The sequence below is a fragment of the Tyto alba genome, unplaced genomic scaffold, assembly GCF_018691265.1.
Source record: "Tyto alba isolate M040663 unplaced genomic scaffold, T.alba_DEE_v4.0 Super-Scaffold_9, whole genome shotgun sequence".
NCBI lineage: Eukaryota > Metazoa > Chordata > Aves > Strigiformes > Tytonidae > Tyto > Tyto alba.
Genome location: NW_024881330.1, coordinates 42828025 through 42851130, shown reverse-complemented (window position 1 = coordinate 42851130; position 23106 = coordinate 42828025).

Below are 23106 nucleotides of genomic sequence, written 5' to 3'. Positions count from 1 at the left end.
CACAGGGCCTTGGTAACAAGAAAGAAGGAAGGCCAGATCTGCTAAATCCAGATTCTAGGCTGCTGAAAGTTTGATGGCTTCCATATCATTTTAGGAATATAACTGAGGTTGTAAAATCATTCCTGTATGAACATTGTGCATGAGCATTTGGTAAAGAAAGTGGTTATTGCATATACTCTATTATAAATAAATTATCTGTTGCTGATGTTTTAAATTCTGTTGTCATGTATGAGTTGGTGTCAGATTGGTCTCTTTGTGGTACAGATGAATGCTCTAAAACAGATGAATGTCTAAAGTTTTGGTAACTTTATACATGTTCTACTTTTGTTGTCAGGAAAACTTGAAGAACGGATTTCATAACAAAGATAGTTTCATAGCCTAAATTTTCTCATGGACTATAAAGCTAGAAAATATGATAATCTAGTTTGAACACCTACAAAACACATTGTGCATTTTGCTGAATTGTGTGTTTGGGCTTTTTTAATTACTATGTACTCATAGATAAAAACACTAATAAAAAATTAAATCTGTGTAATTTATGTGCTAACAAAGGATGAAAAGAGAGTAACGTGATGGCAAAATTGCACAAAAAATTTTTAGGAGGTGCAAACTATGCACGACAATCTGATTTTTTCCTTCCACTCCCCTCTCATTCCCCTTCCTGTTGCAAACTCCTTCCTGCTTCTGACTATTATGTTGTCTTTGTGGTTGACCAATAAAAATATTGAGCCAAGAAAAAACTTTGGATTTCTTTCTTTCAAAAACTGAAATTGTAGTCCCTGGAACAGCATTCAGTTTCTCAAGATGGCTACAGATACTCTTCAATTTTTCTTATTATACCCTTTGATTTTTTATAAGGTTTCAAATTACCATTTGCCATAGTTTCACAACTAGTTTGTAACATGCTTATATATCTACTTTTAATGTATATCAAAGGGTGTACGGTAAGGCTACAAGCTAATACATTCCTTGAATTTCTTCTTGGAAAGGCTTTTATCTCTGTCATTTGTAGCACGTACACTTTGTAAATAAACTGGAGTTTTCACTTCCCTGCTTTGTTATTGAAAGTTATGATTTGGAACTGGAGCCATTCTGTCCCTCTGTAAAAAGACACTTGTTTATGTGTTGTCTAGAATATTGGGGCCTGCTTGCCAGAGGATGTACAGTAGATGTGTCCCCTCAGCACAGCATATTTTGTCTGTTCTTGCCCTGCTTTAAATAGTTGGATTGAGAAATATTTTTTTCCCACAGCAGGTTTCTGCTAGTAAAAAAAAGATAACATGACTTTATGCTGCTACCCTGATCCACTGCAATAAAATTTTTGGTTTCAGTTCTGGATTTTCTCCATAAAACTGATAGTCTCATTTGGCATTATGTCTTTCAAGAGTAATAATCCAACAGAAATTTCTGCTTATGAAAATCATCTGATCAAAATTCTGTAATATGATATATATTGAAAATGCATAACATCTTACTGGTTACCAGAAACTAATAATAGCTTGGAAATACTTTGTTTTAGTGGGAACATAGGTTGCTTATCAGGTGACTTATAAAATGTAGCATTTTAGTCCTGCAGGAGTATCATCATTATCTCCTTCTTACTTGAGGCTGCTTACCATTTTGCATCTGTTAACAAAATGCTGTGATAACACAGACCTTCCCTCTGAAACAACATTGCCAGAGTAACAAAGTGAGGGACAGCTATTTCATGTGTAATAGTTGTGTTTAATTTGCCCTCTTCTAAAGGCCTGACATTCATAGTGTAATTAAGGAGAAAATGAAGGTTAGGAATATTCCACCACTCAGCTCAAGCCTCATGTCAGCCTCAGTCTGACTCTTTAGAGAACCAGCTTCAGCAACCCAGTGCACAATTCTTCAGAAGAAGGGGTCTTAGAAAACGGCATACTACCAGCACTGTAATTGCACCAATGAAAATTCTGTATTAAATACCACATGTTCTTCATGGCACATAAGAATCTGAACTTTGAAAACAATTGTGTATTTTCTGCAAACAGTGAAAAATATATAGATAGATTTAAAGTTAAAGATATATTTCATCCACCTCAAGTATTCTTCAGTAGAATTTACAGGACAACTGCAAAATTTTATTTTGTAGTAAAAGTCAAAATATTTGTGAATCTTCATATCTTCAGAAGTGATGAACAAAACATCTACATCATAGGGTTCACACAAGAGTCCCAGGTGAAAACAAAAGGTAAATTAAAAAAGTGTCTTGCTATGAAGTGAGCATGACCTAATAAACCTCAAATTTTTTAGAATAAAAATTTTTTATTTTGTATTTGTACTAGTTGTCTCACTTGGCCTCTCACCAGGTCTACTAAGTGCTGCTACTTTAACTAGAGATAATTATTTAATAAAATCCTCATATGATTTCACTGTTTTTCACATTTTTTCTACCTTACCAGAAAGTGATTTTCACATTAAGGTGTTTGTTTTTCCTTCAGCAGGAGTAAAACATCTTAGAATAGCTCTGTTTCCTCCATAAAAATACATATATAAAACCAACAGGTTTTGATGATGATTGTAAATAACTGTATTTCACTAAAATCACTCAGGTTCAGTTGACCTGTCATCTAAAAAACATTGCTTTAATTTTGATGGAATTTTGAAACTGGGTCTTGTGCCATGAATCAGTGTTAAATCAGGAGGAGGCATATTTTAAAGTGACAGGTATAATTTCCAAACACAGCCTCATTGTTCTAAATTAAATAATTATCTGAGGACATAACCTAGCACTCTTTAATGTGATCTTGCTTGATAAACTCTCCCAAGATGTAAAGTCTTAAAATGTGTATTGAGGAACACAGTGAAAAACAAAAGACTTGTTCTAACATTTCTTTGGAGAGACTGTAGCAGTAGCATTCCAAAAACAGAAATGAAAGAGGGTTTGCTTCTCTGTATTTGAGAGGCAAATAGTCATTAGACTATCTTCATGGGTCCTCTGGTTCTCATCTTTGGTTAGCTCTTCTTATAAGACGCTGCTGAGATTATTTGTTCAGATAAGTGATTTTCATGGTAAAAAATCAGCTATTTTAATGTATTAATCCTTCTACTTTTACTGCTTGAAAAAAAAAAAAAAAAAAAAAAAGTGCCGTCCCTGTATTTCTAAACCAGTTTTCCTGTATTTCTTTTACTAAACACTGATTACTGTGATAACTCCAGTCATGACTACTGCTGTGGTTAGGCCCAATAATGGTGGTCCTTAATCAGCTTTGTAGTGCTAGGAGGAATTTTCTTTGCAGAGCAGATTTGCTCTCTTTTAAAGTACTCTCATAATTTTGCTTGAAGTTAATTCTTCGAATATCAGTTCAAGTTGCTGTTTATCAAGGTTTGACCTGAGAATGCTTAGCAGGAAAAAAAGAGTATGTAAAAAGAAAAAAATCTCTCATTATGGGAGTTTTTTCTAAATGGCAACAGGTCTAATTGCATTCAAAGAACCGTAGTGTATTGTAAAGTTTCCTCATTTGCACTGGGTAGGGCAATGTATCCTGTCCTACAGCAGGTAATTTTGCATACAGCTAGGTTAGGAGATTCTTGAATATTTTTTAATTGACTGACTTCTTTAAGTTAACATGGGAAACGTCTAAACGCTACAGAAATAAGCACCTTATTCCAGTTGATTACTAAAAGTGATGCTTGCAATATCAACCCCCACAAAATTCAGTGTGAATTTGTTAAGTCCCTACCTTATCTACTTTGATTTCTTAATGTTCATTATGTTTGTGACTTGTCTGAAAAGGGAATGTTAATAGCTGAAGTACTACTTGAAGACAGTGTCCAGTGTTGTTAAATGAGACTTGTCTTCTAATCTGAAAGGTGTGGGTCTGAAGAAGAACAGGCTCATCCTTAGCTAAATGATATGTGCAACAGGAAGTAGAGACAATTAATTTCCTGGGGTGTGTTAACATCACAAAAAGGAGTAAATGGTAAGGCTTGTATTTTCTAGCCATAAAGAATAGATTTATATTGCCAGTCTGCAGCAACTGGTATATGTAGTGGAACTGTTTCATTTGTACATATAAAATATCCTCCAAATGGGTGACAGAGTTCTAGACCAATCTCTTCTCTTCCAGTCCATCCAAAGAAGAGGAATACATGTCTCACTTTTCTCAGTGCCTGAATGACTTAGCAACTTATGTATTTAGATTTTTAGCATAGATTTTTGATGGCACATCACATCGGCTACATGTCAGCTTGTTACAGTGTTGTGAAAAATGCTGTTAAACATTCTGACCCATGTCAATTTTTATTGGTTTAAATCCCTATTTTTCTGTTGCTTAATTAAATAAGAGGATTTCTACAGGTCTTATATAACTCCATGTAGAACTGACAAAAAATATCTTGTTACAATGGAGTTGTATGACAAGGAACTAGTTTCAGCAATCATTGATTCTGAGATACTTATATTGAAGCAAGAGACTCCCCACAAGAATATATTTTCACCAAGTACTATCCCATCCATCATTATATCTACATCAGTATAAAACTTTAGGGTAGGCAGTCTGTGCTATTCAGTTTAGCCTGCTTGAAATGGGAGTAAGCTACAGTGGTGAAAAAAGAACAAACAAAAAAACATTGCTTTTTTCCCTGTCAAAACCAAAAAAATCTAATGCAGATCTACTGATGGCTGAAAGCTGCATCATTAACAAAAAAAAAAAAGAATTCAGATAGGATCAGGCCTTTATGATTCCAGTGAACAGCAGCTGATTGTTTAATTGAGAGCCCAGACTGCTGATAGAAACTTGTGATCATTGGACATAGCTTGCCAAAATTTTCTTTTTACTAAAGCAAGGTCAGAAGACTCTAGAAAGTAAATAAATTATTTTTTAAAAATCTGACAGCAGTACAACCCATGGAACTATTTGCTTAACTGTTTTTTGTTGTTTTTTTTTTTTTTTTTTAGAGTTATACTTGTGGTTTCACATAATATAGACCCTAAGTCTCATTGACTTTCAGTGAAATTTGAAATCTTCAGTGCCTAGGACATGGCTGAAAATGGAAGGCAGGTTATGAAATAACCCAGATAGTTTTGAAAGTAAGATCACCCAAAGTTTCAAAAGTGAAATTCCAGTATGTTTCATATTGCCAGTGTTGTCTGGTACTCAAGAATTAGAATCTGACACCAGAGTACCAGCCAGTCAGTGTCAAACTATCTGTAAAGCAGTTAAATTATTAGTTGATCATGGAATTGTCAAGAACCTTTTTCTTTATGTAACACAGGAAGATAAAATGTAGTTGCGTTGCTCTGATTTTTGAATATGTGTTGATCATGGGGTTTTTTATTATTGGAAGGGCTTTGTGTGACTTCAGATTAATTATGAAAAAGAAAATATTGTATCACAAATGACAAGAAGTGCAGCACTCTCCTTACTGTTTTAAAGTAAACATGAAACTAGAGTGGTATGGACTTCTTCATGCCTGCTGCTCCAAAATAGAAAACCTTAAAACCCCTCTTAGGAAGGGTTGTAATTAAGATGACTTTCCAAATTTGCAGTTCCTGAAAATTTGCTGCATTTTGTTTTTTAAACTGCTATTAATTTTTTGCATTTGGTTTAGGACTGAAGGTATTCTAAGTCTTTAGAAAGTCTTTTAGAAGTTTCTTTTTAGTTTGAGAAGCTTTTTCTTGATCAAGCAGGCAGAATCAATATATGAGATGTTTCTAAGATCCTGGAATGTAACTTTAAGGAATTACAACAGCTACAAATCGTGAGCCAAATCCCTGCTTTAAACAAGCTGTGTACCTTACACAGTGATAAATGAAGGTCTTACTGACCTAATAAAATGCTACAGATTGATATTCCTTTTGTTGAGCAGCCTGTAATTTCATTAATTTTATTGACAGTAATTATAACAAGTTGAATTTATGGTAGCCATAAAGAAAAGTTAGTCAACCACATGAAAATGTCAGCATGCTCACCTTGGTATGAGCCGACTGAAGATTTTTTTTTGGGGGTGGTGGTGGCTGCTGATCTGTTGTCTTATTCCTGCAGTTGGAAGTTTATAAAGGCAAGGGATTGGTGCTTTCACTGTCCCTCTCACAGTTCTGTTTGTAAAATTGGAAATAGGTTCTTGCAGCCTTGTGACATGGACCTGTGGTCTCATTTTTTTCTTAAAATTGTTGAGAGAGTATATGATAGAACTCTATGACACATCAAGCTATCTATGCAGCTGGATTGAAAAACTGATAATGTAAGAAATAAACTCTGAGTGAGGATTTTCAGTTCTTCTTTCTGTATGTAATAAAGTAAGAATGTAATAGAAACCATGCACTTTTTTAGCCAGGCAAATTGCCGGTTCACTGATTTGTTGGAGACCTGCCTGTGCTGAGAATACAAGACCAAGCCTGCTTATATTAAACATGTGCCAAAATTTCTGTATATACCTGTGCAAAAATTAGCACAGGTTGCTACTGTTGGAGGATTAAACAAACAAGTAGGAGTATTGCTGCTGTAAGTATCCCTGCCTAGACAGAGCAGCACCTCTTGTAAAGAATACCTGTGAATATGAAAAGAGCATATAGTTCCATGTGCCTGCTTCTTCAAAATGAGTGTCTTTTCTAAAAAAATTTATGACCTTGTTTGGCATAAAGGGGGAGGGGAGTGTGTGTTCTCTAGGCTGAAATGAAGAAATTAGAGTTTTGTGCATATTATCTAGAAATTACCTGGAGATAACAAATACAAAAATAAAGAAATAAAATTTTATAAGTGTTCCGGTAGAACACTGCCTCTATAGTAGAGATGCTACTGAGTAGTAAAATATTTTCAAATTTCATCAGACCTCAGAGATAAAAGTGTAATGAGCATGTCCGGAAAAATATATAGGCGGATATACGAAAGTTTGAAATAAACTCCAGCAAGTCAATGAAGTCAATAAAACATTTTTAGTGATAAGTTTTTAAAATAAAATTTCTGTAAGAAAAATACTTTTAAAAATAAGACACTTACAATGCCATATCTTAAATATAGAAAAAAAAGAAGGATGATTACCCACTGCAGCTATATCATGGATTTTGTTGTGCTAATGCTCAGTTATAGGGTAAGAGACATGAAAATAATCATAAGAGAATATTAACAGGATCCCAAATTTTGGGAAACGTAAAAATCATGAGATCTTTGAACAATTTCCATACTTTTACCTCCGGTACAAAACAAGCCTCTCTTGCTAATTAAGTTGGACAAATTCAGTAATTTCTTCTGTCATTAAAAATTCCATAGTGTAGCACATCTTGCTATTTCAGTGTAAATATTGAAGAGGCACAAAAATTCTCTAAGCTTACAGCAGAATTTTAGTACATGAGATCATTTGCAAGCAAGTCTCTTTCCTGGGAAGACTTTGGGAGTTATATATAATCTAGCATATTCCACCAATAAATTATTTTTGCAGAAATGCCTTTTAAGAGTTTACAGATATGCTATAAAGATATATAAACCATAAATGAAAATCCAAGAGGTAAATCACCCAAAGAGCACTCTTTGTTGTGATAGTAAAAGTTGTAATAAATCCCAGAGTCCTGGATTCCAGGCTGTTATTGATATTGAAGCCTCAGTTGAAATTGCCTGCTCCTGTACTCTTCTTTTGAATGAAAATTGTCCCTAAAGTTCCCTGGTCAGCAGCACAGAAGAAGGTGATACTGTTCCTACCTTCCTAACAGATTACAAAGTGAACCTATGAGTGGTTGAGCTTGTTTTTCTCTGTCCTATGCTCTTAGTTTGGAGGATTTGGTCAAAACTATGGAAGTTATACATGGGTCTTTCTGAAAAGACTTTAATTTCTAATGTAACTTGATGAACAGAAAAAGAAATTGGTTTAATGTCTCATTGCAGTAGCCTCACCTCTCCAGGTATGTAGATATTAATAGTTCAGCTGAAATACACCAGCCTTGCACCTTCCTTGGTGCAGTAGTACAGAGGGTTGCAACAGAGGAAGTAATAGCATAGGCAAGTGCCAATTTAGAAACTGTTTGATATTATCAAATCTTAACAAGACTTTCCTAAAGTAGACTTCTTCCTGGTGTTTTGTCTTCACTGCTTCTTCGGTTTAAAAAAAACTAAATGAAATTAATAGTACTAATTTTTATTAAGTAACAAGCTACCTTTAACAGGTGGTTTAGTGCTACGATGTAGTGCATTTGGAAACTATGGAGATGTAAGCAGGAGAGAAAATTTGCTTTGTACAACCATTTAAAAATGTTCTGGGAGTCCTGAGATGGCCATATTTATTCAAATATACAGCTGCTACTCCTAATCAAATACTTATTATTAGTTGAATTTCAAAGATTTTAGAAGATGGGTATGTCACCAACAAGGTCTATCCTGTGCAAGCCTATCCGTTGAACTATAGAAAACATCTTCAGATTAAAAACTGATTGCTGTAACTTGTTTCATAAAATCAAACAAAACATCATCAATAGCCAAAATTTTAAATGTGCTGTGCATGGTCTTCATGGGGCATTTGTATCTGAAAATAGCATTTCTAGGCAGGAACTTCAGTAAGCTGTGACTCGTTCATATACTATGTGAACTGAGTGTTAATTCCTATGCATCTGCAAAGTTTTTTATTGCCTAAGGAGTTACCCCCAGTGCAACTGAAAACAGTCTTAAAGGATGGTATGCAGTTTATATTTGGCAAGCTAGCTAATGCATAAAATTCTAAATGCGAATGTTGTGAAAAAATAGTTACCCTTGGAATCTTGTACATTTAGTGTGTGAGAAGAGTAAATTGGCACTGCCACATTATTGGTACTGATTATAAAAGTAAAAAACTTAGAATAGTGCCTCTAGAAAGATTTCAGTTAATCCTGCATTACTTTATTTCCTTACATTGTAATGCTGAAATGTCTGTCAGCAAGTATGTGAGTCAGCCTCCCCCTCGCCTGATTTCATTGTACAGATAAGGTATTTGAAAGCTGGTTGCTATTTAGTAAAAAGCAAGTGCATGTTGTATGGCTACTATAACTAGATACACAATGGATATAAAAATATATAGTGCACATAGAATAAAATCATGATCTGTTACAAATTTGATAATTTTTATTTCAGTTTATACTAAGCAAGGATATGGTCCGTATACAGGGTTGTCTTGAATTATGGGAATAATTTCAAAAAGAAAATATGCACCTCTGAGTGATTATTTTTGCCCTTAGACATGCACATATTTTTTTTTCATCACCTAAACCATTATTCAAATTTACATTCTTGCCATTCTGCTTCATTTAAAAGGAAAGTTTATTTCCCTCATTTCACTTAATATGCTTGTGTGCTATTCTTCTGATTTTTATTAAATAGGATAATTTTCCACTAACAGATATCATCCTTCACAAATATGATAAGGGTGGATTTTTTTATATATGTACTTTTACAAATTTAGCTTGTCCTCTGTACTAGTGAATTGGCACAACAGCATCTTTCATTGTACTGTGGGTTCCTTTTTCCAGGTACAGACTTCCTGGGAAGCACAGTCACCCTGCAAGCCCCTCTCCGTGCTCTAGCATTCAGAATTCACCTTTTCCTAAAGCTGCAGCATCTTCTCTGTGACTGCTCAGTTCCAGGTATCTGACACAAAGACCCAACGATGACCAAGTGTAATGCAGAACTGTATGTTTTTCCCCTCATACTACAAACTACCCCTTTTTTTCAGTTTCTTCCTCTCATCCTCTCTCCTATGTGAGGTCAAAAAGCAGGGGAAAGGCAGTGTCATGGTCTAGGACTCCAGGATGGCTTTTACTACTATTCAGCCACCTCAAGTCTATGCCTCTTCTTAAGTATCTTTGATCTTGTGCAGCTGTAAGATTGCTAATACTTTGTTTTGATTTCTGAGGAATAAGATGTTGAGTTTTGAACAGATTTTTAAAAAATCTTAATTTTCAATATGGACTGCAGTACTAAGAGAAAAAACTTCCCTGCAGGTCACATTTTTGAACAGTCAGAGAACCTGTAATATTATTTTCCTGCTGGAATTTTCTTCTGGAATTTCCTTTTTGGATCACATCACAGTGGTCACACTGGAATTGATCACATTTTTCACTTTCTCAGACCCATACCTCCCACTTTAAGGTCTTCTTAATGTTACCATACTTGAATAGCTTGGATGGAAAATGTCCTCTGAGTTTCTGACTTATGGTGAGCATTTTTTTTTTTATGTTTATTTTGTGGGGTTTTTTTGTTTGGTTGAGTTTTTTTTATTTGGTTGGTTGATTTATTTTTAATCAGAATATAATGAATCTTTTGAAGATGAGATTTGGAAAAATACGTTCTTTAGTCATGTTGCAGTGTTTTGGTATTTAATTAATACTAAATTGCAATAATCTAGCAGCTCTATTACTTGGCACAGGGACTTGAAATTTCACTTGTTTGGAGGGAGGCAGAGAATTACCATGGATCTATACCTCTTATACTTTTCATGAGAAAAAAAATAAGGAATTTTAGATGCTTATAATTTTCAGTAAATTTTAAGCTAACATGTAGTCAGACTCTCTGTCACTACTAAGTGTGCCACAAAATACAGTAGCAGAGTTTAAGGCAGACCTTTTCTAAAAGTAGTCTTTAGCTACATAAGTTGGACAGAGACAGTTCTCATATTTTTCTTCTCCTCCTTCTGGCATCTTGGAGGAAGGAAGGCAAGTTGAAATGCAAAGAGTTGGAAAAAAAAAAAAAAAAAAAAAAAGAGATGACATAGGATAAGGAAGACCATGATGTTAGGGGAGGGACAAAGGAGAGTTATAAAAAGAGGAAGAGAATAAAGAATGTATGAAATTATTTAGGAGTAGAAAGGCAAATTGTAGGAATTGTATGCTGTGCAAGTGAGAAGTCTATAGGGTGATCAGAAATCTCTACAGTTATTATAGCACTACCCAGAACCTGGAAAGAAGTCCAGTGCTGTCAGGGTTCCACATCCTGGCCAGATATAGAATGTCAATCATTTTTCATTCATCCTGCTCTCCTTGCTCCCATTGTAACAGTCCACAAGAGGGCTTAATAACTTGGGCTTTCTCCTGGTATTGCTGAACCTACTAGTGGGAAGATGTGGAAGAGTCAACAGTAGTGGAGAAAAATATGGGGCAGAGATCACTACCAAAATGTGTAGGGATAAGTGAAGAGGCAGCAGAAAGACTGGGGGGATGGAGGAGCAGAAATGAGGACTGAGAAGAGGAGGAAACCCAGGGAAACCCTGGGAACATGCAAAAGAAGATTCAGTTGTGACACCGATGGCCAGCTACAAACAGTTTGATAAATATTTTTAAAAATCATCTGATAAATTGCCTCTTGTTTGTAGTCACAAAACATATTGAAGCTTTGGCTCCCTAGCTTTGCTCTGATTTGCAGATTTGCATCTGCGATGATGGCATTGAAGTGCCATGTGATCTTTGTTACTTGCAGATCCAAATATTGATTTCTGCTCTGTAGTGTGTTACTTCCTGACAGTCTTGAAGCCACCAACCACTGCAAGACATTGATCACAAAATTCCTTGCCAACCACTTTGGTCTAAAATTATCACTCAGGCTGACACACCCGAACCTTGTAATGATCTAACTGAGACTTATATGGGTGAAAGGGCAGAGATGAAAGAATTTCAACTACTTACTGTTCTAATCCTTCTTGAGCTCATGATAAACATTTATTTTTACACCTGTTCTCTTAGTTGACTATGGCTCCTTTTTATTAAAGAACCTTCCTTCTTTCGCCATTCCAATCCTCATCTGTTGGAAAACTACTTATTTTGCTGAAGATTTCTTCTTTCTGCATGTTTTGGCAAGCTGTTCTTAATAAATACTGTACAAGGTGATAGAATGGAACCTGGCTTTCACATTCTTTGAAATTATATACAAATATAGTCTGCATCATCACTGGGGCTATGCAATACATTGTAATAAAATGGCTTTTTGAAGCTGATGAAGTAGACATCCAAAATTTTCCAAAAACTACAAGGGTTTCATTGAAGTTTCACAAACTAGGCTCTCTTTGCATTTAGCCTGAGCTAGTTTGTGGCTTTTGTCAAACTATGAAAATCTTAAATAAATTAAATGGAGTTGGCAAGGAAAAGGATAATATTTTTTGACTTCTTCTGTTCAGTTTCCTTTAACTTTTATTTCCAATCAAGACTAAAAGCCTTCAAGTGTTGATATTAAGATATTTAGCAATGTGGATCCTTGGTGAAAAGTAGTATATGAGTAGATCAATATGAAACTGCAGCCCAAAGTTCTTTCTGCAGGAGGCTGAAGAAATATTGACAATTAATAAAGGTAATACATTAAGTCTTAGATAAGAAATTTGCAGGACCTGGGTTTAATTCTTTTTGATCTCAGGGTAGTTAGAGAAGTTCTTGACTCTACAAAGCCCATATTTTACTTTAAAATCTTGTACAGAGCTACATCCCTTCAGCAAAGCATTTCTTACTATTTAAGTAATGTGTAATTTACTGAAACACAAGTTATTCTGCATCTGTTCAGAATGGACAGTAGAACTGTAAGGCAGACAAAGAGCCTGAGCTCACTTAGAGAAAACATTGCCACTATTGTTTAAATAGGATTCTTCCTGGACAGAAAAATAGGTGCACGTGGCAAAATGCTGTATTCTGGCGTTTCATTAAATTTGACTGAATTTTAATCTGTTCGGTGCCTAAGATTATAGTCCCCCTTGCTGCCTAATTCCTCAGAGTCCTACCACTAACAGTAGTATGTGTGCAACCCTCATGTTCGCCCTTGGATTTCAGGCTGACTTTTAGAGTTGGCACATGTTTTTGAGATCAACAGTTGCATAGATATAGCTCATCTTCCATCATGTAGTTTTTATTGTGTCTGCATAAAATAGTAGAAGGGATCAGGAAGAAACCCAGAGAAGAGGACCAATGAGATTCCTTCCGGAATCTCGGGGAGCCCACGAGGCTACACTGTGGGCAGCCACCGCTGTAGTCTCTGCTTTCACAATGCAGATCGAAGTGTGATAAAGTGTGTAGGTCACGGTCATGAGTACCCAAGTGCTGACTGTTGCATGAAAGTTGATGTTCTCCACTAGCAGCCACTGTTTGTTTTTCGCTATTGACACAGAGCTGAGATGTTGTGTCTTGTTACCAGCTCTACATGGAAAGTGCCACTACCTTACTCTGTGCATGCAAATATTTACTGGATCTTTGGACAACCAGTTGGATCGGTCCAAAAGAGACAATCAGAGAAATGCATACAGCAGGGTTACTACAGGGTCATGTGTAGGCTGCTATCAGGTTTTCTATATTGTCACTGCATAGAAACAATAGGTGTGATAAGGAAAAGGTTAACCCTTTGGGACTTCATCTCTACTACAACTTTTAAAGGAATCAAGAGAAACCTGTATACTACTTTCTTTTTCTCAATTGTTCAAAAATACGCAGTGGCTTTTTCATATTAATTGAGCAATCATGTCAAAAATGAGACCTTTAAGATGTGTCAAATTGTCATCCAGAATTACTCATCATTCTTTTATTTTCTGCCGAAACATTAAAGTATTTTTAATATGTTGATATTTTCAACAAAATAATTTATTTTTAATTTTACCTGTTTTATAATGAGTCACTTTTTGATGCCCATATTGGTTTAACTGAGAAACATGAGATAGTTTAATTGCTATTATATTCTTCTAGAATATATCTAAACTGTTTTAATCAAACCAAGCTTGAAATAAGTTGTTATTTTGTTTTCTTTGAAGCCTTTTCTTCTGAATGTCATGTGACTTTAAAAATATGATGTGATACTAAAGTATTCTTCACACTTTCTTGAATACAGAGCAGCTTGAAAATGTAAATCCTAGAGGTTCAAAATTCAAGACAAGTAAAAACCCTATTTTTTGAACATTAAATTTAAAGGTGGTGACATTGTTTATTTTTGAGATCTGTCTCAGAATGTGAACTGTCATTAAACTCAGACATAACAGTTTGAATTCTGGGACTTCTGATATTTCACAATATATGGATTATATGTCTCATGAACAAGGTCTTACTCTACACAGTCTGTAGATCCAGGTTAAGTGTAGTGCCTTAAATATAAGATCACCTTTGTATATGTTATTTAGGAACTGAAGTCTTGCTGCAGTATTGATTTTACTTACCAAACACATTAAAAACGTGTTAAAAAAATAAAGTGAATGCCAGGTATGTTGCTAGGCAGAATTATGGCTGTGTCAAATATTACTGCTATACCAATTAAATTGATATAATTTAATCATAGGTTTCTGTAAAATATTTTTATAAAATAAGTACAAGAATGTAATTCACCTGTTGAAAAACTTGTTATTTTATGATACAATCAGGCTATGAAGAATTACTGCATACTGTTTGAGAAATTATTTAATGCTAATGTAAAAACAGGAATAGATTTATTTAATACTGATACAGAAATCTATTCCTAGTCATATACTAATTTCCATTAATTTTCATAAGTATCTGGTATTTTTGAAAAGGCAAACACTGGTATTCTCACTAATTAGCTGTACCTACTGTTGTTCCATTTGCTGCCTTTTCAAAAGAATACTTCAGGGGATCCTTAAATCCAGCATGATAAGCATTTATGTATATGTGTAAATGTACGTTTAGAAGGCATATGAGGGGTGCTCTTAGGGAAGCTGCCTAGACTATAAAATGTTGTTTCTCTGAAACAAAGGTAACAGATGCTGGTGGTGCTATATTATATTTTATTTCTAGGTTGGTGGGAGTTTTTTCACATAGACTTTGTAAAGGGAAGGCTTTGATTCAGCTCTGGATACCTTTGACTTACCATTACTGAAACACATAATTTAAAAATATAACCAGCACAATACTTGCACTGGGACTTGCATGTTTTTTTCAGAGAATCTAACACCAACAGAGCAAATGCTGGGCGGGAACACATTGATGCCACATCCTTGAACTCCTTTGTGTGTTAAGAACAATGTCTGTTTTAAACAGAATATATATCTTAAATAAACCTCATAGAATTAAAGGGGATAAAAATGCCAAAGATTGGAGAATTTGCCTGTAGAAATGAATCTTTTATTCTGCGTGATAGTAATTTGCCACTGTTTAAAAAGTGAGAGGAACATAATGTACATTTTGGGGTAGCAAAGTATGACTTTTCCCAATAATCCTTTCATCAGCTCATTTATTGCTTGTGACTTTAAATAGTTCCCTGAGAGCACAGCGCGAATACCACTACTAGAACGAAGTGGAAAAAAAAAAAAAAAAAAAAAAAAAAGAGAGGACTTGTAAAGAAGAAGTCATAAAGTCTGGAGCTCTGGCCAGATTTCCTTTGCAAGGTGAGGTGTGGCCAGGGCTGTGCGCGGCGCGGCCGGAGGGCCAGCCGCCCTCCCTGCAGGGCCCAGGGCCCAGCCTGGCTGGGGGCCAGGCAGCCAGACGCCAGGCTCTGGGCTCCCAGCGCTGGGAGAGGCCACTCAGCCCCCTTATACAATGGTATTATCTCAGGCCAACCACCGCTGCAGAAACCCTCGGTACTTCCTGTCCTCATAGCAGCAGCAGAGACTGTCTGCTTTCCAACCACTTGCTGACACACTCACCAGCACTTGGTCGCCAGACTAGCTGTATAAATGTCTAAAGCTGGTTCTTTCCTGGGATTTACAGACACTGCATGCAGTAATTTATTGTATTTTTAGTCTCTTCTGTCATGATCGACAAGATCATGAGTCACGTAGTGAAAGAGAATAAGCTTCCATTTCAGGTTCCCTGACACCAGCCGAGTCTCACACTAAAAAGAATACAACTTCTTTGCAATAAATGTCAATATTATTTAAAATCCATTCTTCTGTTCTTTGGCTTCATTTTAATTGTAGTAAGGATTTGAGAAGTTATGAAGAATCATTTAATGTCAACTATCTTATGGGTGGGAAAGGTAGAAAACCTACTAGAAGAGAACTTTTATTTTACACAGTGTCGTGGTTTAGGCCTGGTTGGCAGCCAACCACAGTGCAGCAGCTCTCTCTCCCTTCCCCTCCAGCAATGAGAAGGGACAGAGAGCCAGGCTTGGGGGTCGAGATAGGACTGGGATGGGGAAAAATTCCCCTTTATGATCACGAGCAAAAGGCAGACTCGTTAGGGGAAGAAAAAAAAGAACATACATTTATTACAGACACTAACAACACATAAGAGAGTAGGACAGTGAGAAGCATTGCCATATCTTGAGAACACCTTCCCCCCACCCCTCCCTTCTTCCCGGGCTCAGCTCTGCTCCTGATATCTCTACCTCCTCCCCCAGAGGTGCAGGGGCAGGGAATGGGGGGTGCAGTCAGCGCTGCCACTTCCTTCATCTTCGGTGAGGGGAGTGTCCGGAACTTGTTCTTCCTGCTCCATCGTGGTCCCCCTCTCACAGGAGACAGTCCTCCACAAACTTTCTCCAACATGAGTTCCTCCCATGGGCCGCAGCGTTCCCCACACTGCTCCGTCATGGGTCACCAACTTTCTCCGACTTGATTCCCTCCCACGGCTGCAGCCCTTCCGGAGCTGCTCCGGCGTGGGACTCCCCCACATGCTGCAATCCTCCCAGCACTGAATTACAGCAGTGGGGCTGCCTTTTCCCACAAGACCCCGGCCTTCTTCGGGCACAGCACCTTGATCAACTAGGCAGAAGCCACAGGTCATAAATCTATGTCTGCTCCACCGTAGATCTCCATGGTGGCAGGGGGGGCCACCCTGCCGTCTCCCCACAGGATACAGGGGTGTCCCTGCTCCAGCACACCTCCCCCCTCCTTTCTTCCTCCGTTCCTCCACTGACCTTGGTGTTCATCCAGCTGCAGCAACTCCTTCTCACAAGTCTGACTGCCCGTCACCACGTCCCTTCTTAAATACGTTATCGCAGAGGCGCAGCTGATGGGCTCAATTTCCCAAACAGAAGTGGAGCTGATGTGGAGCTGGGGGAGCTTCGAGAAGCTTCTCACAGGGGGCTGCCCAGATAGCCCCCTCCCCTGCCACCAAAAAAACTCCACCCTTCGCTCAACCCAGGACACACAGCATCTTTTAAAAAAACCCTGAGAACAAGTCTGATATTGTCTGTCATGCATGTTTCTGACTCCATTTTGTCTCTTGCTCTTAGGGCATGTTATGTGCCTGTTGATGATGAGGAATACGGTCTCAATTTCTGTAAGACACTATTGCAATACTAACAACTGATCTATGAATATTTAATAAACATTCCCATTAAATTTAATTTAGAACATGAATAGCTGTTTAGTATAGATGTATTTTAAAGTCATGGTTGATTTAGAAAATCTATTTTATGATATAGGTAGATATAGATAGATATAGAAATAGATATAGATACAAATATAGATATAGATATAAGTATAGATAGATATAGATATAGATATAGACATAGATATATAGATATAGATATAGATATAGATGATATAGATACAGATGTGTTGTGGTGTGATGGGCCGATTCTCAGCTTCATTTTAACTAGATGTGTGTCTGGCATAGTATCTTCCTGGTAGAGTGGAATAATAGGCTCTATCAATAGCAGTTAAAAAGCTTAACTTTTTACTTTGATTTCTGTGCAGTATCCAAATCTCATTGCAAGAAGAAGGAAATAGCTTTCATGCTTACTAGTTCTTAGTCTTAAATATTCCCTTGCATAAGTAAGGGAACGTCCACTATGTTTAGTGAAATGTAGGGAGAGGGGATAGATCAGGTCTTATGAAGTGCAAAATTTTTATTAAGACAGTAGCTGTAGTTTTGGTAAGGTCTATAATGTCAATGATGGGGTTTGTGCAACAGTGAGGTGTTAAAAGAATGTAAGCCACAAGTTTTAAAACGTTTGCCTCTTTTCAGAAGAGTCCATTATAATCATCATTCATACCAGTCAAGCCAGTGCAATCATCATAACGTGACATGGTTTTGTCTACATAGTTTGACTCAGATGGCATTATTTGGAGCAGGACAGTTTTGTGTTAACACAGGAGTGTTGACCAGATGACACCAAGCATCTCAATTTGACATACCAAAGAAATAGAAAGAAATTTTTCATGTGGGTGTTTATACACTGATTAATGTCCATGAGATTTTTTAAAGTTCTTCTCTACTTTTCTTTGCATTTTTTATCTTAAAATGAATTAATGACTGACTGGTGCATATCTCAGGGAAGTTTTAATACAATTTCAGGTGTAGATTTCCTGATAATAAAGAAAACATTGAGTATTTGCCATATAGTTGTCATCTGACCACTGTCTAAATCCATAGCTCCCTTCACAGAAAGGAAGGTTGCAGTGCTTTTTCTATAAAGCAGGGGTAGGACAGCCCCTCCCAGTACTGATGTTTGTAAATAAAAATATGGGATGCAGATAGTTAAATCAACTACACAGATGTACAGTAAAACCAGTGCATGTAGGAGTTAAAGCAAGAGCTAGAAAATTAAGGTCCTGCTTGTTCTAAATTGATAGTGAAGATCCTGTGGTGTTTTATCAGAGTTACCTCAATGTGACCTGACATACATTCCTTGCTCATCACTTTTATGAATTGGGTTTTTTCTCTGTAGTAGCTAATCAGATTTAAATTGTTTATTTAGATTTTAAAAAGGTAATTTGCCTTTAATTTTCTGCAATGATGTTGGATTAATTGCTTAGAATGAATAAAGTACAGAAAAGTAGTTTCTTAGCTGGATATATCTTAGTTTTGTGATTGCCTTGGTACAGAAATGAAGACCCTAAGTTAATAACAGGTGTCTTCAGATATATTGCTGGTTTACTTAAATCTCATTTCTGCAGTTGGATCTGTACATATAACCCTCCCATCTGTATGAATCTAACTGTACTTTTAGATTCATATGCATGTCAGTAAGATTAGACCAATCAGCTTGGTTTAAGTTAATTTTACCAATAAAAAGAAAACAAACAAACAAACAAACAAACCACACCATAATTTTTGCACAAAAAGTTTATTGGGAAGTTGTTTCAGACATTATTGCTGGTGGAAGTGTAGTTTCTGGACTGTTATTTCTCCATCAGACTACTTAGTCTCCCATTCTGAGGTGACATTTTGAATGTTAATTTTTCAGTATATTTGGTTTACTGGAAAACCATTCATAAAGTCCCATCCATGTCCACTTCCAGCTCACCAGATAACATACAACATTTGTATGATTCTTTCCCTAGTTATAGTCTTTAAAAATGTGTAATATAAAGGATCCTCAGACAACAATGTTAATGACACTGAAATGGAGAAGTAGTTCATGAACATAAGAGCTTTTGCATTTTTGTTTCTGTACTTGTACCTTAAACACATGAGAGATGCTAGTTAGTTTAATGATTGTATGTCTATCTGTTTGAAAAGATAATGGATGAGTATTTAGAATATTTATAGATTTATAAGTTTCCTGTTATAGTAGGGACCTCACAAGTTGGTCTGTTGGCCAGCTTTATGCAGCCGTGTCTGCAATGCTCACATGTACAAGACCGATGATAGTGAAATAGCTTAGCTCTTTGCTGAAGCATGCTACTGCCAAGTCTGCTCGGATGAGTGAGAAACTATGGCTATTGCCTTCTAGCCTCAGTGTCTAAATGAAAGACAGAGCTTATCTCATGGGAAGCCATGAGCATTTCTCAAGAGACAAGTTAGTCCTAGACTTCATGACATCAGTAAAGCAGTTTGGCATAATTTCTTTGATTTTTTTTTTTTTTTTTCAGTCTGAAGACTTATAATGCTTATTTTCTTAAATGAAGACTTAAAGAGAGCCTTTTTGTTGATCTGTGAAATTCTTCCCTCTTGAATTTGTCATTGTACTTAGCACTGTTACGTATACATAAGATCAAAGTGTAGTTCTCTAGATCTTTCTTGTCTTACTGCTTGATCATATGCATGACATTCTGTAAGAATAAATACATAGATGACTGACATGCCCATTAGGATGTATGTCAAAATCAAAACCATATTTACAAGGTCCATAGAGAAATACTTGTGTAGCATAAAAGGGAAGTGATATTTATCATCTGAATAATTAATCTGCATTGATCAGATAACAGATGTATGAATTAATTTAATTAAGGAGGACAAGTTTGCTTTTGTTCCTTCTGTAGGGTCTACTTCAATATATTAATTATATTTGTGACTACCTCTCTTCTGCCTACATATGCCTTTAGTTCTTTCTGAAGATGATATACTTGTTCATTTAAATGTACTGAAGCTCATTTTCATATTACCAGTTTGGGAATTGGTAACACGTGATTTAGTCTCTGCTTACCTGGAAACTTAGTTAGACTTAGCAGATGTTGAACTCTGTGTTAATGGATTGTATTGATACCTGGCTGAGACTGTTTTAAACTGACTCTTGTCTGTCAACACAAGTTACAGTAACATTTTGATTGTAGTGCAGATATATATGACTGCGCTTATCCCTGTATATTATTTACATACAATATTTTCTAACTATCAGTGCATTTTTAGCTATCGGTTTAAATATTTAGTCAGAAATAAAGGGGTACCAGATCCATTAGCACTGACAGCTCCATATGATACTCTAGAGCTGATCTGAGGCCTTGCAGTTGTGTATACAAAGTCAGTTTTTGCAGCACTGGATTAGGAGACTTTGGGGAAAAAGGAAAGGGGGAGAAAGGATTAGGAAGGATCAGTGAAGACTCTGAAGCTCTGGACTGGGAAAATCAGAGTCTCAGATGGGAAGAGAGAAGAAACAGCTATTTCAGATATTTCAGAGAATGAGAATAAAGAGATGTGTGGGAAAGTGGGTTTCAGAGGGCCAAGGAAGCTTTGGGGAGGCTACAGACAGGTACAGAATTCTTCTGGTCTCATTCTGATGAGATATGGGATCTTTATCTTTTCTAGCACTTCCTGGCCTTTCATTCCAGTCTTGTATTGGCCCTGACTTCATGGACTGCTGGGTAGGAAGGGAGAGAATAAATTTCTACTGTGAGGAAAAAAGAGATTTGATAACACCAGGGGTAGAAGGATGGGAGAGGTGGAAACATGGACTGCAGCCACCTATAAAGCTTGTTTTCTGTCTTGCTAACAGCAGCAGACAGCAAAAGAAAACAGTAGGTGTTCGATTCTGGATGTCCTCTCTTTTGGAACAGGTGAAATATTGCACCCTGCCTGCCTAGGCAGCATGAAGTTGCCCCTGGTTCAGACAGCAGTTTCTGTTGTAGCTGTATTTGCAAGTACCACATTTTAACTTTCAATAAATTGAAGTCACAGCATTCTGAAATAAGGATTTCTTTTATTCATACAAATTCATGTTCATTGTGGTTCCTAGCTGCTATACTAATATTTTTTGAATTATTACTTATATCTGCATAGCACACACTTTAATAACTATTATAAAGATGTTCAGACTTTGTATCCCACCCACACTTTGTCCTTGGTACAACTGCATACACTGCTGTGCTGCACATTTTCACAAAAACTTCCACAGATATATTAAAATCATTACTCATTAGGGTCATAACTTCTGGTTTTAAAGGAAAGGCTTGTATTATGCTGCTTAAGTTAGAGATCCTTCCTTGGAATAGAATATTTTTCCAAGGGGGGGAATAATAATGTCTACCAAATTTGTGTGATTGTCAAAATCTTCATAGACCTGAGTATTACTCACCTCTAAAATTAAGTCAGGAAGGGAAGTGATCACACATTACTATTTTAAATTAGTTAAGAGTTGAAAGATTTTAATACATTCCAGGAATATTTTTTCTTAAGTTTTGATTTAGATTTGTTTTTTTTTAGTATGATAATAAAACAAAAGAATGGTTATACAGTTCTTTGGAAATTTCATAATTACAGACAATTTAGATAGTTTGATGTTCATTAGTGAGGCCTCCCGCTTTGGTATTACCTCCCATACCCAGGTCAAGGACAAGTGCAAAAGAGAATCTTCATGTGGCTTATGAAGTCACTTTCATATGGTTCCTGCTGCTTAACCAAGGTCTGTATCACTAAGTTATTATTATAAACACATCACTATAAATTAAGATAAGAAAGAATGAGGGAATAAAGGGAAGAGGAAATGACTGAGACCTCTTATTTCTGAAAAGGCTCCAATAAAACAATTCTTTGTGTATGACGATGGAATACTTGAAACTTCTTTAAAATCCCTACCCCAAGTTTATCTCTAGTGAAAATTTGAAGTCAGTAGTGTCACGTTATATGTGACTTTAGCCACTAGCTTTAAATAAACCCATTCCATACCTCCACCCTTTCCTCTTGAATATCCGTCCTTAAAATACACTTATAGCAAAAGGCTTATAATTTCTAGTTGCCATGAAGAGATTTGCTTGCTGGTTGATCACCCAAATGGAGTACATAATGTTTGAAAATAAATCAACATAGCACTTAGACATTGACTAATATATTTAGTAATTTCTACTCAAATTCCCAGTAAACATATTTTGATTTTATGCCTTTCTTCTTTGCCTGTGCATGCAAATATAATGTGTATTGCAGAATTGTTTGTAGATGAACACCTAAATGATAAGGTTTTGGGGCTATCCACCTTATTTTCATACAGTACAGCTTTATGAAGGATTAAAATGGAATTAATAGAAATTATCTGAAAGAATGGTAAAAAGCTATTGAAAAACTACACAAAAACTTTAGCAACAAATAGTTGGTTTTTTCTCACAAGTTGTGGAATCTTTATGTTTGTTAAAGCCCTGGATCTTTCGCGTACTGTCCCAGATGGAAGCGAAGTTGCAGCTTGAAATCTTAGGTATCTCGAGAGATTCAGCTAAATGTGGTGCATTTGGGTGCAACTGTCCTGTGCCCATGCAAAAGACAGAATTGAGGTCCTTTAGTGAAGAAACAGAGAACTGTTTTACCTGTCAAATGTTGTCCACATAACATTAAAGCAAGGGTAGCTGGGTTATGTGTATGGGGTTGTATCGCTGAAATACAACATTTTGGGAATTATTCATGTTAAGGGTAGATATATAATTTAGGATACTTAAAGGTCTGGAAGAAATTGTTGATGCCCCTTCCCTGGAAGTGCTCAAGGTCATGTTGGATGAGGCTTTGAGCAACCCAGGCTAGTGGAAGGTGTCCCTGCTCATGGCAGGGCTCAACTGCAACTTTAGTAACACCGTTTGTATATTTAATCAAACAGATACATTTTCAGGTTTGTTGTGTAGGTTGTA